Genomic DNA, 10,000 nt, shown 5'->3' with positions numbered 1-10,000 from the left:
TCAGACGAGATCAGGAGTACCCAGGCTGATATGGCCGTAAGCAAGAAACAATCTCTTGCTACAACATATATAGTCAAAGTGAGTCTGATAAAACAGACATTTAGTCAATTCATCATTAAATGCTTACTACAAGGCAGTGTTGCTGATGAAATAGTGCAAGAGCACACCCTCGTGGACAAAATGCTTACAGCACCTGGTATTCCCAGGCGGTCTCCCATCCAAGTACTAACCAGGCCCGACCCTGCTTAGCTTCCGAGATCAGACGAGATCGGGCGTACCCAGGCTGGTATGGCCGTAAGCGAGAAAAAATCTCTTGCTACAACATATATAGTCAAAGTGAGTGTGATAAACAGACATTGCATTTTCACCAATTAGATAAGCAGCTTGAACTTTGTGTCACTGAAAAAGTAGAAGAAATTACAAACACTCTTCCCATCACTTTTTAGCACAGGTAGTTGGATAAAATACAAACTTTATTTCCTTTCATCATTTGAACAGGGCAAAGGAGCACAAAGCACACACAAGCTGCATTCAGCAACAATATTCTTGTTTGTCTTATAAATACAAGGCAGATGCTAATTGAAAACACAAGGAAATTTGATCCTATTAAAAAGGCAGGAAGCTGCAATTAGTCAATTCATCATTAAATGCTTACTACAAGGCAGTGTTGCTGATGAAATAGTGCAAGAGCACACCCTCGTGGACAAAATGCTTACAGCACCTGGTATTCCCAGGCGGTCTCCCATCGAAGTACTAACCAGACCCGACCCTGCTTAGCTTCCGAGATCAGACAAGATCGGGTGTACCCAGGCTGATATGGCCGTAAGCGAGAAACAATCTCTTGCTACAACATATATAGTCAAAGTGAGTCTGATAAAACAGACATTTAGTCAATTCATCATTAAATGCTTACTACAAGGCAGTGTTGCTGATGAAATAGTGCAAGAGCACACCCTCGTGGACAAAATGCTTACAGCACCTGGTATTCCCAGGCGGTCTCCCATCCAAGTACTAACCAGGCCCGACCCTGCTTAGCTTCCGAGATCAGACAAGATCGGGTGTACCCAGGCTGATATGGCCGTAAGCGAGAAACAATCTCTTGCTACAACATATATAGTCAAAGTGAGTCTGATAAAACAGACATTTAGTCAATTCATCATTAAATGCTTACTACAAGGCAGTGTTGCTGATGAAATAGTGCAAGAGCACACCCTCGTGGACAAAATGCTTACAGCACCTGGTATTCCCAGGCGGTCTCCCATCTAAGTACTAACCAGGCCCGACCCTGCTTAGCTTCCGAGATCAGACGAGATCGGGCGTACCCAGGCTGATATGGCCGTAAGCTAGAAACAATCTCTTGCTACAACATATATAGTCAAAGTGAGTCTGATAAAACAGACATTTAGTCAATTCATCATTAAATGCTTACTACAAGGCAGTGTTGCTGATGAAATAGTGCAAGAGCACACCCTCGTGGACAAAATGCTTACAGCACCTGGTATTCCCAGGCGGTCTCCCATCCAAGTACTAACCAGGCCCGACCCTGCTTAGCTTCCGAGATCAGACGAGATCGGGAGTACCCAGGCTGGTATGGCCGTAAGCTAGAAACAATCTCTTGCTACAACATATATAGTCAAAGTGAGTGTGATAAACAGACATTGCATTTTCACCAATTAGATAAGCAGCTTGAACTTTGTGTCACTGAAAAAGTAGAAGAAATTACAAACACTGTTCCCATCACTTTTTAGCACAGGTAGTTGGATAAAATACAAACTTTATTTCCTTTCATCATTTGAACAGGGCAAAGGAGCACAAAGCACACACAAGCTGCATTCAGCAACAATATTCTTGTTTGTCTTATAAATACAAGGCAGATGCTAATTGAAAACACAAGGAAATTTGATCCTATTAAAAAGGCAGGAAGCTGCATTTAGTCAATTAATCATTAAATGCTTACTACAAGGCAGTGTTGCTGATGAAATAGTGCAAGAGCACACCCTCGTGGACAAAATGCTTACAGCACCTGGTATTCCCAGGCGGTCTCCCATCCAAGCACTAAACAGGCCCGACCCTGCTTAGCTTCCGAGATCAGACAAGATCGGGTGTACCCAGGCTGATATGGCCGTAAGCGAGAAACAATCTCTTGCTACAACATATATAGTCAAAGTGAGTCTGATAAAACAGACATTTAGTCAATTCATCATTAAATGCTTACTACAAGGCAGTGTTGCTGATGAAATAGTGCAAGAGCACACCCTCGTGGACAAAATGCTTACAGCACCTGGTATTCCCAGGCGGTCTCCCATCCAAGTACTAACCAGGCCCAACCCTGCTTAGCTTCCGAGATCAGACGAGATCGGGAGTACCCAGGCTGGTATGGCCGTAAGCTAGAAACAATCTCTTGCTACAACATATATAGTCAAAGTGAGTGTGATAAACAGACATTGCATTTTCACCAATTAGATAAGCAGCTTGAACTTTGTGTCACTGAAAAAGTAGAAGAAATTACAAACACTGTTCCCATCACTTTTTAGCACAGGTAGTTGGATAAAATACAAACTTTATTTCCTTTCATCATTTGAACAGGGCAAAGGAGCACAAAGCACACACAAGCTGCATTCAGCAACAATATTCTTGTTTGTCTTATAAATACAAGGCAGATGCTAATTGAAAACACAAGGAAATTTGATCCTATTAAAAATGCAGGAAGCTGCATTTAGTCAATTCATCATTAAATGCTTACTACAAGGCAGAGTTGCTGATGAAATAGTGCAAGAGCACACCCTCGTGGACGAAATGCTTACAGCACCTGGTATTCCCAGGCGGTCTCCCATCCAAGTACTAACCAGGCCCGACCCTGCTTAGCTTCCGAGATCAGACAAGATCGGGTGTACCCAGGCTGATATGGCCGTAAGCGAGAAACAATCTCTTGCTACAACATATATAGTCAAAGTGAGTCTGATAAAACAGACATTTAGTCAATTCATCATTAAATGCTTACTACAAGGCAGTGTTGCTGATGAAATAGTGCAAGAGCACACCCTCGTGGACAAAATGCTTACAGCACCTGGTATTCCCAGGCGGTCTCCCATCCAAGTACTAACCAGGCCCGACCCTGCTTAGCTTCCGAGATCAGACGAGATCGGGCATACCCAGGCTGATATGGCCGTAAGCTAGAAACAATCTCTTGCTACAACATATATAGTCAAAGTGAGTCTGATAAAACAGACATTTAGTCAATTCATCATTAAATGCTTACTACAAGGCAGTGTTGCTGATGAAATAGTGCAAGAGCACACCCTCGTGGACAAAATGCTTACAGCACCTGGTATTCCCAGGCGGTCTCCCATCCAAGTACTAACCAGGCCCAACCCTGCTTAGCTTCCGAGATCAGACGAGATCGGGAGTACCCAGGCTGGTATGGCCGTAAGCTAGAAACAATCTCTTGCTACAACATATATAGTCAAAGTGAGTGTGATAAACAGACATTGCATTTTCACCAATTAGATAAGCAGCTTGAACTTTGTGTCACTGAAAAAGTAGAAGAAATTACAAACACTGTTCCCATCACTTTTTAGCACAGGTAGTTGGATAAAATACAAACTTTATTTCCTTTCATCATTTGAACAGGGCAAAGGAGCACAAAGCACACACAAGCTGCATTCAGCAACAATATTCTTGTTTGTCTTATAAATACAAGGCAGATGCTAATTGAAAACACAAGGAAATTTGATCCTATTAAAAAGGCAGGAAGCTGCATTTAGTCAATTCATCATTAAATGCTTACTACAAGGCAGTGTTGCTGATGAAATAGTGCAAGAGCACACCCTCGTGGACAAAATGCTTACAGCACCTGGTATTCCCAGGCGGTCTCCCATCCAAGCACTAACCAGGCCCGACCCTGCTTAGCTTCCGAGATCAGACAAGATCGGGTGTACCCAGGCTGATATGGCCGTAAGCGAGAAACAATCTCTTGCTACAACATATATAGTCAAAGTGAGTCTGATAAAACAGACATTTAGTCAATTCATCATTAAATGCTTACTACAAGGCAGTGTTGCTGATGAAATAGTGCAAGAGCACACCCTCGTGGACAAAATGCTTACAGCACCTGGTATTCCCAGGCGGTCTCCCATCCAAGTACTAACCAGGCCCGACCCTGCTTAGCTTCCGAGATCAGACGAGATCGGGCGTACCCAGGCTGATATGGCCGTAAGCTAGAAACAATCTCTTGCTACAACATATATAGTCAAAGTGAGTCTGATAAAACAGACATTTAGTCAATTCATCATTAAATGCTTACTACAAGGCAGTGTTGCTGATGAAATAGTGCAAGAGCACACCCTCGTGGACAAAATGCTTACAGCACCTGGTATTCCCAGGCGGTCTCCCATCCAAGTTCTAACCAGGCCCAACCCTGCTTAGCTTCCGAGATCAGACGAGATCGGGAGTACCCAGGCTGGTATGGCCGTAAGCTAGAAACAATCTCTTGCTACAACATATATAGTCAAAGTGAGTGTGATAAACAGACATTGCATTTTCACCAATTAGATAAGCAGCTTGAACTTTGTGTCACTGAAAAAGTAGAAGAAATTACAAACACTGTTCCCATCACTTTTTAGCACAGGTAGTTGGATAAAATACAAACTTTATTTCCTTTCATCATTTGAACAGGGCAAAGGAGCACAAAGCACACACAAGCTGCATTCAGCAACAATATTCTTGTTTGTCTTATAAATACAAGGCAGATGCTAATTGAAAACACAAGGAAATTTGATCCTATTAAAAATGCAGGAAGCTGCATTTAGTCAATTCATCATTAAATGCTTACTACAAGGCAGAGTTGCTGATGAAATAGTGCAAGAGCACACCCTCGTGGACAAAATGCTTACAGCACCTGGTATTCCCAGGCGGTCTCCCATCCAAGTACTAACCAGGCCCGACCCTGCTTAGCTTCCGAGATCAGACAAGATCGGGTGTACCCAGGCTGATATGGCCGTAAGCGAGAAACAATCTCTTGCTACAACATATATAGTCAAAGTGAGTCTGATAAAACAGACATTTAGTCAATTCATCATTAAATGCTTACTACAAGGCAGTGTTGCTGATGAAATAGTGCAAGAGCACACCCTCGTGGACAAAATGCTTACAGCACCTGGTATTCCCAGGCGGTCTCCCATCCAAGTACTAACCAGGCCCGACCCTGCTTAGCTTCCGAGATCAGACGAGATCGGGCATACCCAGGTTGATATGGCCGTAAGCGAGAAACAATCTCTTGCTACAACATATATAGTCAAAGTGAGTCTGATAAAACAGACATTTAGTCAATTCATCATTAAATGCTTACTACAAGGCAGTGTTGCTGATGAAATAGTGCAAGAGCACACCCTCGTGGACAAAATGCTTACAGCACCTGGTATTCCCAGGCGGTCTCCCATCCAAGTACTAACCAGGCCCAACCCTGCTTAGCTTCCGAGATCAGACGAGATCGGGAGTACCCAGGCTGGTATGGCCGTAAGCTAGAAACAATCTCTTGCTACAACATATATAGTCAAAGTGAGTGTGATAAACAGACATTGCATTTTCACCAATTAGATAAGCAGCTTGAACTTTGTGTCACTGAAAAAGTAGAAGAAATTACAAACACTGTTCCCATCACTTTTTAGCACAGGTAGTTGGATAAAATACAAACTTTATTTCCTTTCATCATTTGAACAGGGCAAAGGAGCACAAAGCACACACAAGCTGCATTCAGCAACAATATTCTTGTTTGTCTTATAAATACAAGGCAGATGCTAATTGAAAACACAAGGAAATTTGATCCTATTAAAAAGGCAGGAAGCTGCATTTAGTCAATTCATCATTAAATGCTTACTACAAGGCAGTGTTGCTGATGAAATAGTGCAAGAGCACACCCTCGTGGACAAAATGCTTACAGCACCTGGTATTCCCAGGCGGTCTCCCATCCAAGCACTAACCAGGCCCGACCCTGCTTAGCTTCCGAGATCAGACAAGATCGGGTGTACCCAGGCTGATATGGCCGTAAGCGAGAAACAATCTCTTGCTACAACATATATAGTCAAAGTGAGTCTGATAAAACAGACATTTAGTCAATTCATCATTAAATGCTTACTACAAGGCAGTGTTGCTGATGAAATAGTGCAAGAGCACACCCTCGTGGACAAAATGCTTACAGCACCTGGTATTCCCAGGCGGTCTCCCATCCAAGTACTAAACAGGCCCAACCTTGCTTAGCTTCCGAGATCAGACGAGATCGGGAGTACCCAGGCTGGTATGGCCGTAAGCTAGAAACAATCTCTTGCTACAACATATATAGTCAAAGTGAGTGTGATAAACAGACATTGCATTTTCACCAATTAGATAAGCAGCTTGAACTTTGTGTCACTGAAAAAGTAGAAGAAATTACAAACACTGTTCCCATCACTTTTTAGCACAGGTAGTTGGATAAAATACAAACTTTATTTCCTTTCATCATTTGAACAGGGCAAAGGAGCACAAAGCACACACAAGCTGCATTCAGCAACAATATTCTTGTTTGTCTTATAAATACAAGGCAGATGCTAATTGAAAACACAAGGAAATTTGATCCTATTAAAAAGGCAGGAAGCTGCATTTAGTCAATTCATCATTAAATGCTTACTACAAGGCAGTGTTGCTGATGAAATAGTGCAAGAGCACACCCTCGTGGACAAAATGCTTACAGCACCTGGTATTCCCAGGCGGTCTCCCATCCAAGCACTAACCAGGCCCGACCCTGCTTAGCTTCCGAGATCAGACAAGATCGGGTGTACCCAGGCTGATATGGCCGTAAGCAAGAAACAATCTCTTGCTACAACATATATAGTCAAAGTGAGTCTGATAAAACAGACATTTAGTCAATTCATCATTAAATGCTTACTACAAGGCAGTGTTGCTGATGAAATAGTGCAAGAGCACACCCTCGTGGACAAAATGCTTACAGCACCTGGTATTCCCAGGCGGTCTCCCATCCAAGTACTAACCAGGCCCGACCCTGCTTAGCTTCCGAGATCAGACAAGATCGGGTGTACCCAGGCTGATATGGCCGTAAGCGAGAAACAATCTCTTGCTACAACATATATAGTCAAAGTGAGTCTGATAAAACAGACATTTAGTCAATTCATCATTAAATGCTTACTACAAGGCAGTGTTGCTGATGAAATAGTGCAAGAGCACACCCTCGTGGACAAAATGCTTACAGCACCTGGTATTCCCAGGCGGTCTCCCATCCAAGTACTAACCAGGCCCGACCCTGCTTAGCTTCCGAGATCAGATGAGATCGGGAGTACCCAGGCTGGTATGGCCGTAAGCTAGAAACAATCTCTTGCTACAACATATATAGTCAAAGTGAGTGTGATAAACAGACATTGCATTTTCACCAATTAGATAAGCAGCTTGAACTTTGTGTCACTGAAAAAGTAGAAGAAATTACAAACACTGTTCCCATCACTTTTTAGCACAGGTAGTTGGATAAAATACAAACTTTATTTCCTTTCATCATTTGAACAGGGCAAAGGAGCACAAAGCACACACAAGCTGCATTCAGCAACAATATTCTTGTTTGTCTTATAAATACAAGGCAGATGCTAATTGAAAACACTAGGAAATTTGATCCTATTAAAAAGGCAGGAAGCTGCATTTAGTCAATTCATCATTAAATGCTTACTACAAGGCAGTGTTGCTGATGAAATAGTGCAAGAGCACACCCTCGTGGACAAAATGCTTACAGCACCTGGTATTCCCAGGCGGTCTCCCATCCAAGCACTAACCAGGCCCGACCCTGCTTAGCTTCCGAGATCAGACAAGATCGGGTGTACCCAGGCTGATATGGCCGTAAGCAAGAAACAAGCTCTTGCTACAACATATATAGTCAAAGTGAGTCTGATAAAACAGACATTTAGTCAATTCATCATTAAATGCTTACTACAAGGCAGTGTTGCTGATGAAATAGTGCAAGAGCACACCCTCGTGGACAAAATGCTTACAGCACCTGGTATTCCCAGGCTGTCTCCCATCCAAGTACTAACCAGGCCCGACCCTGCTTAGCTTCCGAGATCAGACAAGATCGGGTGTACCCAGGCTGATATGGCCGTAAGCGAGAAACAATCTCTTGCTACAACATATATAGTCAAAGTGAGTCTGATAAAACAGACATTTAGTCAATTCATCATTAAATGCTTACTACAAGGCAGTGTTGCTGATGAAATAGTGCAAGAGCACACCCTCGTGGACAAAATGCTTACAGCACCTGGTATTCCCAGGCGGTCTCCCATCCAAGTACTAACCAGTCCCGAGCCTGCTTAGATTCCGAGATCAGACGAGATCGGGCGTACCCAGGCTGATATGGCCGTAAGCTAGAAACAATCTCTTGCTACAACATATATAGTCAAAGTGAGTCTGATAAAACAGACATTTAGTCAATTCATCATTAAATGCTTACTACAAGGCAGTGTTGCTGATGAAATAGTGCAAGAGCACACCCTCGTGGACAAAATGCTTACAGCACCTGGTATTCCCAGGCGGTCTCCCATCCAAGTACTAACCAGGCCCAACCCTGCTTAGCTTCCGAGATCAGACGAGATCGGGAGTACCCAGGCTGGTATGGCCGTAAGCTAGAAACAATCTCTTGCTACAACATATATAGTCAAAGTGAGTGTGATAAACAGACATTGCATTTTCACCAATTAGATAAGCAGCTTGAACTTTGTGTCACTGAAAAAGTAGAAGAAATTACAAACACTGTTCCCATCACTTTTTAGCACAGGTAGTTGGATAAAATACAAACTTTATTTCCTTTCATCATTTGAACAGGGCAAAGGAGCACAAAGCACACACAAGCTGCATTCAGCAACAATATTCTTGTTTGTCTTATAAATACAAGGCAGATGCTAATTGAAAACACAAGGAAATTTGATCCTATTAAAAAGGCAGGAAGCTGCATTTAGTCAATTAATCATTAAATGCTTACTACAAGGCAGTGTTGCTGATGAAATAGTGCAAGAGCACACCCTCGTGGACGAAATGCTTACAGCACCTGGTATTCCCAGGCGGTCTCCCATCCAAGTACTAACCAGGCCCGACCCTGCTTAGCTTCCGAGATCAGACAAGATCGGGTGTACCCAGGCTGATATGGCCGTAAGCGAGAAACAATCTCTTGCTACAACATATATAGTCAAAGTGAGTCTGATAAAACAGACATTTAGTCAATTCATCATTAAATGCTTACTACAAGGCAGTGTTGCTGATGAAATAGTGCAAGAGCACACCCTCGTGGACAAAATGCTTACAGCACCTGGTATTCCCAGGCGGTCTCCCATCCAAGTACTAACCAGGCCCGACCCTGCTTAGCTTCCGAGATCAGATGAGATCGGGAGTACCCAGGCTGGTATGGCCGTAAGCTAGAAACAATCTCTTGCTACAACATATATAGTCAAAGTGAGTGTGATAAACAGACATTGCATTTTCACCAATTAGATAAGCAGCTTGAACTTTGTGTCACTGAAAAAGTAGAAGAAATTACAAACACTGTTCCCATCACTTTTTAGCACAGGTAGTTGGATAAAATACAAACTTTATTTCCTTTCATCATTTGAACAGGGCAAAGGAGCACAAAGCACACACAAGCTGCATTCAGCAACAATATTCTTGTTTGTCTTATAAATACAAGGCAGATGCTAATTGAAAACACTAGGAAATTTGATCCTATTAAAAAGGCAGGAAGCTGCATTTAGTCAATTCATCATTAAATGCTTACTACAAGGCAGTGTTGCTGATGAAATAGTGCAAGAGCACACCCTCGTGGACAAAATGCTTACAGCACCTGGTATTCCCAGGCGGTCTCCCATCCAAGCACTAACCAGGCCCGACCCTGCTTAGCTTCCGAGATCAGACAAGATCGGGTGTACCCAGGCTGATATGGCCGTAAGCAAGAAACAAGCTCTTGCTACAACATATATAGTCA

General features: G+C 42.9%; 28 non-coding genes and 1 pseudogene across 28 annotated transcripts in view; all 29 read right to left on the bottom strand.

The window, feature by feature from the left end:
• The window catches only part of LOC145868501 (5S ribosomal RNA), a 119-nt gene extending 77 nt beyond the window's left edge, over window positions 1-42 (bottom strand). The window contains exon 1 of the ribosomal RNA XR_014384497.1: window positions 1-42. This exon is cut by the window's left edge and continues 77 nt beyond it. This is a non-coding gene — a ribosomal RNA (5S ribosomal RNA).
• Window positions 43-181: 139 nt separating this feature from the next.
• LOC145872184 (5S ribosomal RNA) lies at window positions 182-300 on the bottom strand. Its single transcript, XR_014387816.1, has one exon. It is a non-coding gene; the product is annotated as a 5S ribosomal RNA (ribosomal RNA).
• Window positions 301-709: 409 nt separating this feature from the next.
• On the bottom strand, window positions 710-828 carry LOC145870174 (5S ribosomal RNA). The gene has a single exon (XR_014386170.1). It is a non-coding gene; the product is annotated as a 5S ribosomal RNA (ribosomal RNA).
• Window positions 829-967: 139 nt separating this feature from the next.
• On the bottom strand, window positions 968-1,086 carry LOC145868798 (5S ribosomal RNA). The gene has a single exon (XR_014384794.1). It is a non-coding gene; the product is annotated as a 5S ribosomal RNA (ribosomal RNA).
• Window positions 1,087-1,225: 139 nt separating this feature from the next.
• Window positions 1,226-1,344, bottom strand: LOC145868249 (5S ribosomal RNA). The gene has a single exon (XR_014384244.1). It is a non-coding gene; the product is annotated as a 5S ribosomal RNA (ribosomal RNA).
• Window positions 1,345-1,483: 139 nt separating this feature from the next.
• On the bottom strand, window positions 1,484-1,602 carry LOC145874622 (5S ribosomal RNA). The gene has a single exon (XR_014390258.1). It is a non-coding gene; the product is annotated as a 5S ribosomal RNA (ribosomal RNA).
• Window positions 1,603-2,011: 409 nt separating this feature from the next.
• On the bottom strand, window positions 2,012-2,130 carry LOC145870620 (uncharacterized; annotated as a pseudogene).
• A 139-nt stretch (window positions 2,131-2,269) lies between these two features.
• On the bottom strand, window positions 2,270-2,388 carry LOC145872022 (5S ribosomal RNA). Its single transcript, XR_014387654.1, has one exon. It is a non-coding gene; the product is annotated as a 5S ribosomal RNA (ribosomal RNA).
• A 409-nt stretch (window positions 2,389-2,797) lies between these two features.
• On the bottom strand, window positions 2,798-2,916 carry LOC145868797 (5S ribosomal RNA). The gene has a single exon (XR_014384793.1). It is a non-coding gene; the product is annotated as a 5S ribosomal RNA (ribosomal RNA).
• A 139-nt stretch (window positions 2,917-3,055) lies between these two features.
• LOC145868638 (5S ribosomal RNA) lies at window positions 3,056-3,174 on the bottom strand. Its single transcript, XR_014384634.1, has one exon. It is a non-coding gene; the product is annotated as a 5S ribosomal RNA (ribosomal RNA).
• Window positions 3,175-3,313: 139 nt separating this feature from the next.
• On the bottom strand, window positions 3,314-3,432 carry LOC145872011 (5S ribosomal RNA). The gene has a single exon (XR_014387643.1). It is a non-coding gene; the product is annotated as a 5S ribosomal RNA (ribosomal RNA).
• Window positions 3,433-3,841: 409 nt separating this feature from the next.
• On the bottom strand, window positions 3,842-3,960 carry LOC145870214 (5S ribosomal RNA). Its single transcript, XR_014386210.1, has one exon. It is a non-coding gene; the product is annotated as a 5S ribosomal RNA (ribosomal RNA).
• Window positions 3,961-4,099: 139 nt separating this feature from the next.
• LOC145875624 (5S ribosomal RNA) lies at window positions 4,100-4,218 on the bottom strand. The gene has a single exon (XR_014391269.1). It is a non-coding gene; the product is annotated as a 5S ribosomal RNA (ribosomal RNA).
• Window positions 4,219-4,357: 139 nt separating this feature from the next.
• Window positions 4,358-4,476, bottom strand: LOC145869278 (5S ribosomal RNA). The gene has a single exon (XR_014385274.1). It is a non-coding gene; the product is annotated as a 5S ribosomal RNA (ribosomal RNA).
• A 409-nt stretch (window positions 4,477-4,885) lies between these two features.
• LOC145868796 (5S ribosomal RNA) lies at window positions 4,886-5,004 on the bottom strand. Its single transcript, XR_014384792.1, has one exon. It is a non-coding gene; the product is annotated as a 5S ribosomal RNA (ribosomal RNA).
• Window positions 5,005-5,143: 139 nt separating this feature from the next.
• Window positions 5,144-5,262, bottom strand: LOC145868380 (5S ribosomal RNA). The gene has a single exon (XR_014384376.1). It is a non-coding gene; the product is annotated as a 5S ribosomal RNA (ribosomal RNA).
• A 139-nt stretch (window positions 5,263-5,401) lies between these two features.
• LOC145872000 (5S ribosomal RNA) lies at window positions 5,402-5,520 on the bottom strand. The gene has a single exon (XR_014387632.1). It is a non-coding gene; the product is annotated as a 5S ribosomal RNA (ribosomal RNA).
• Window positions 5,521-5,929: 409 nt separating this feature from the next.
• On the bottom strand, window positions 5,930-6,048 carry LOC145870213 (5S ribosomal RNA). The gene has a single exon (XR_014386209.1). It is a non-coding gene; the product is annotated as a 5S ribosomal RNA (ribosomal RNA).
• Window positions 6,049-6,187: 139 nt separating this feature from the next.
• LOC145868799 (5S ribosomal RNA) lies at window positions 6,188-6,306 on the bottom strand. The gene has a single exon (XR_014384795.1). It is a non-coding gene; the product is annotated as a 5S ribosomal RNA (ribosomal RNA).
• A 409-nt stretch (window positions 6,307-6,715) lies between these two features.
• LOC145870212 (5S ribosomal RNA) lies at window positions 6,716-6,834 on the bottom strand. The gene has a single exon (XR_014386208.1). It is a non-coding gene; the product is annotated as a 5S ribosomal RNA (ribosomal RNA).
• Window positions 6,835-6,973: 139 nt separating this feature from the next.
• On the bottom strand, window positions 6,974-7,092 carry LOC145868795 (5S ribosomal RNA). The gene has a single exon (XR_014384791.1). It is a non-coding gene; the product is annotated as a 5S ribosomal RNA (ribosomal RNA).
• A 139-nt stretch (window positions 7,093-7,231) lies between these two features.
• Window positions 7,232-7,350, bottom strand: LOC145871733 (5S ribosomal RNA). The gene has a single exon (XR_014387364.1). It is a non-coding gene; the product is annotated as a 5S ribosomal RNA (ribosomal RNA).
• Window positions 7,351-7,759: 409 nt separating this feature from the next.
• Window positions 7,760-7,878, bottom strand: LOC145870210 (5S ribosomal RNA). The gene has a single exon (XR_014386206.1). It is a non-coding gene; the product is annotated as a 5S ribosomal RNA (ribosomal RNA).
• A 139-nt stretch (window positions 7,879-8,017) lies between these two features.
• On the bottom strand, window positions 8,018-8,136 carry LOC145870585 (5S ribosomal RNA). Its single transcript, XR_014386582.1, has one exon. It is a non-coding gene; the product is annotated as a 5S ribosomal RNA (ribosomal RNA).
• Window positions 8,137-8,275: 139 nt separating this feature from the next.
• LOC145869852 (5S ribosomal RNA) lies at window positions 8,276-8,394 on the bottom strand. Its single transcript, XR_014385848.1, has one exon. It is a non-coding gene; the product is annotated as a 5S ribosomal RNA (ribosomal RNA).
• Window positions 8,395-8,533: 139 nt separating this feature from the next.
• LOC145871989 (5S ribosomal RNA) lies at window positions 8,534-8,652 on the bottom strand. The gene has a single exon (XR_014387621.1). It is a non-coding gene; the product is annotated as a 5S ribosomal RNA (ribosomal RNA).
• Window positions 8,653-9,061: 409 nt separating this feature from the next.
• LOC145868794 (5S ribosomal RNA) lies at window positions 9,062-9,180 on the bottom strand. Its single transcript, XR_014384790.1, has one exon. It is a non-coding gene; the product is annotated as a 5S ribosomal RNA (ribosomal RNA).
• Window positions 9,181-9,319: 139 nt separating this feature from the next.
• On the bottom strand, window positions 9,320-9,438 carry LOC145871722 (5S ribosomal RNA). Its single transcript, XR_014387352.1, has one exon. It is a non-coding gene; the product is annotated as a 5S ribosomal RNA (ribosomal RNA).
• A 409-nt stretch (window positions 9,439-9,847) lies between these two features.
• Window positions 9,848-9,966, bottom strand: LOC145870209 (5S ribosomal RNA). Its single transcript, XR_014386205.1, has one exon. It is a non-coding gene; the product is annotated as a 5S ribosomal RNA (ribosomal RNA).
• Between the last annotated feature and the right edge of the window lie 34 nt (window positions 9,967-10,000).

The sequence above is a fragment of the Salmo salar genome, unplaced genomic scaffold (assembly GCF_965601325.2).
Source record: "Salmo salar unplaced genomic scaffold, fSalSal1 ptg000293l, whole genome shotgun sequence".
Taxonomy (NCBI): Eukaryota; Metazoa; Chordata; class Actinopteri; order Salmoniformes; family Salmonidae; genus Salmo; species Salmo salar.
The sequence above is the reverse complement of the archived record's forward strand: the minus strand, read 5'-3'. Positions and strand labels throughout refer to the sequence as shown.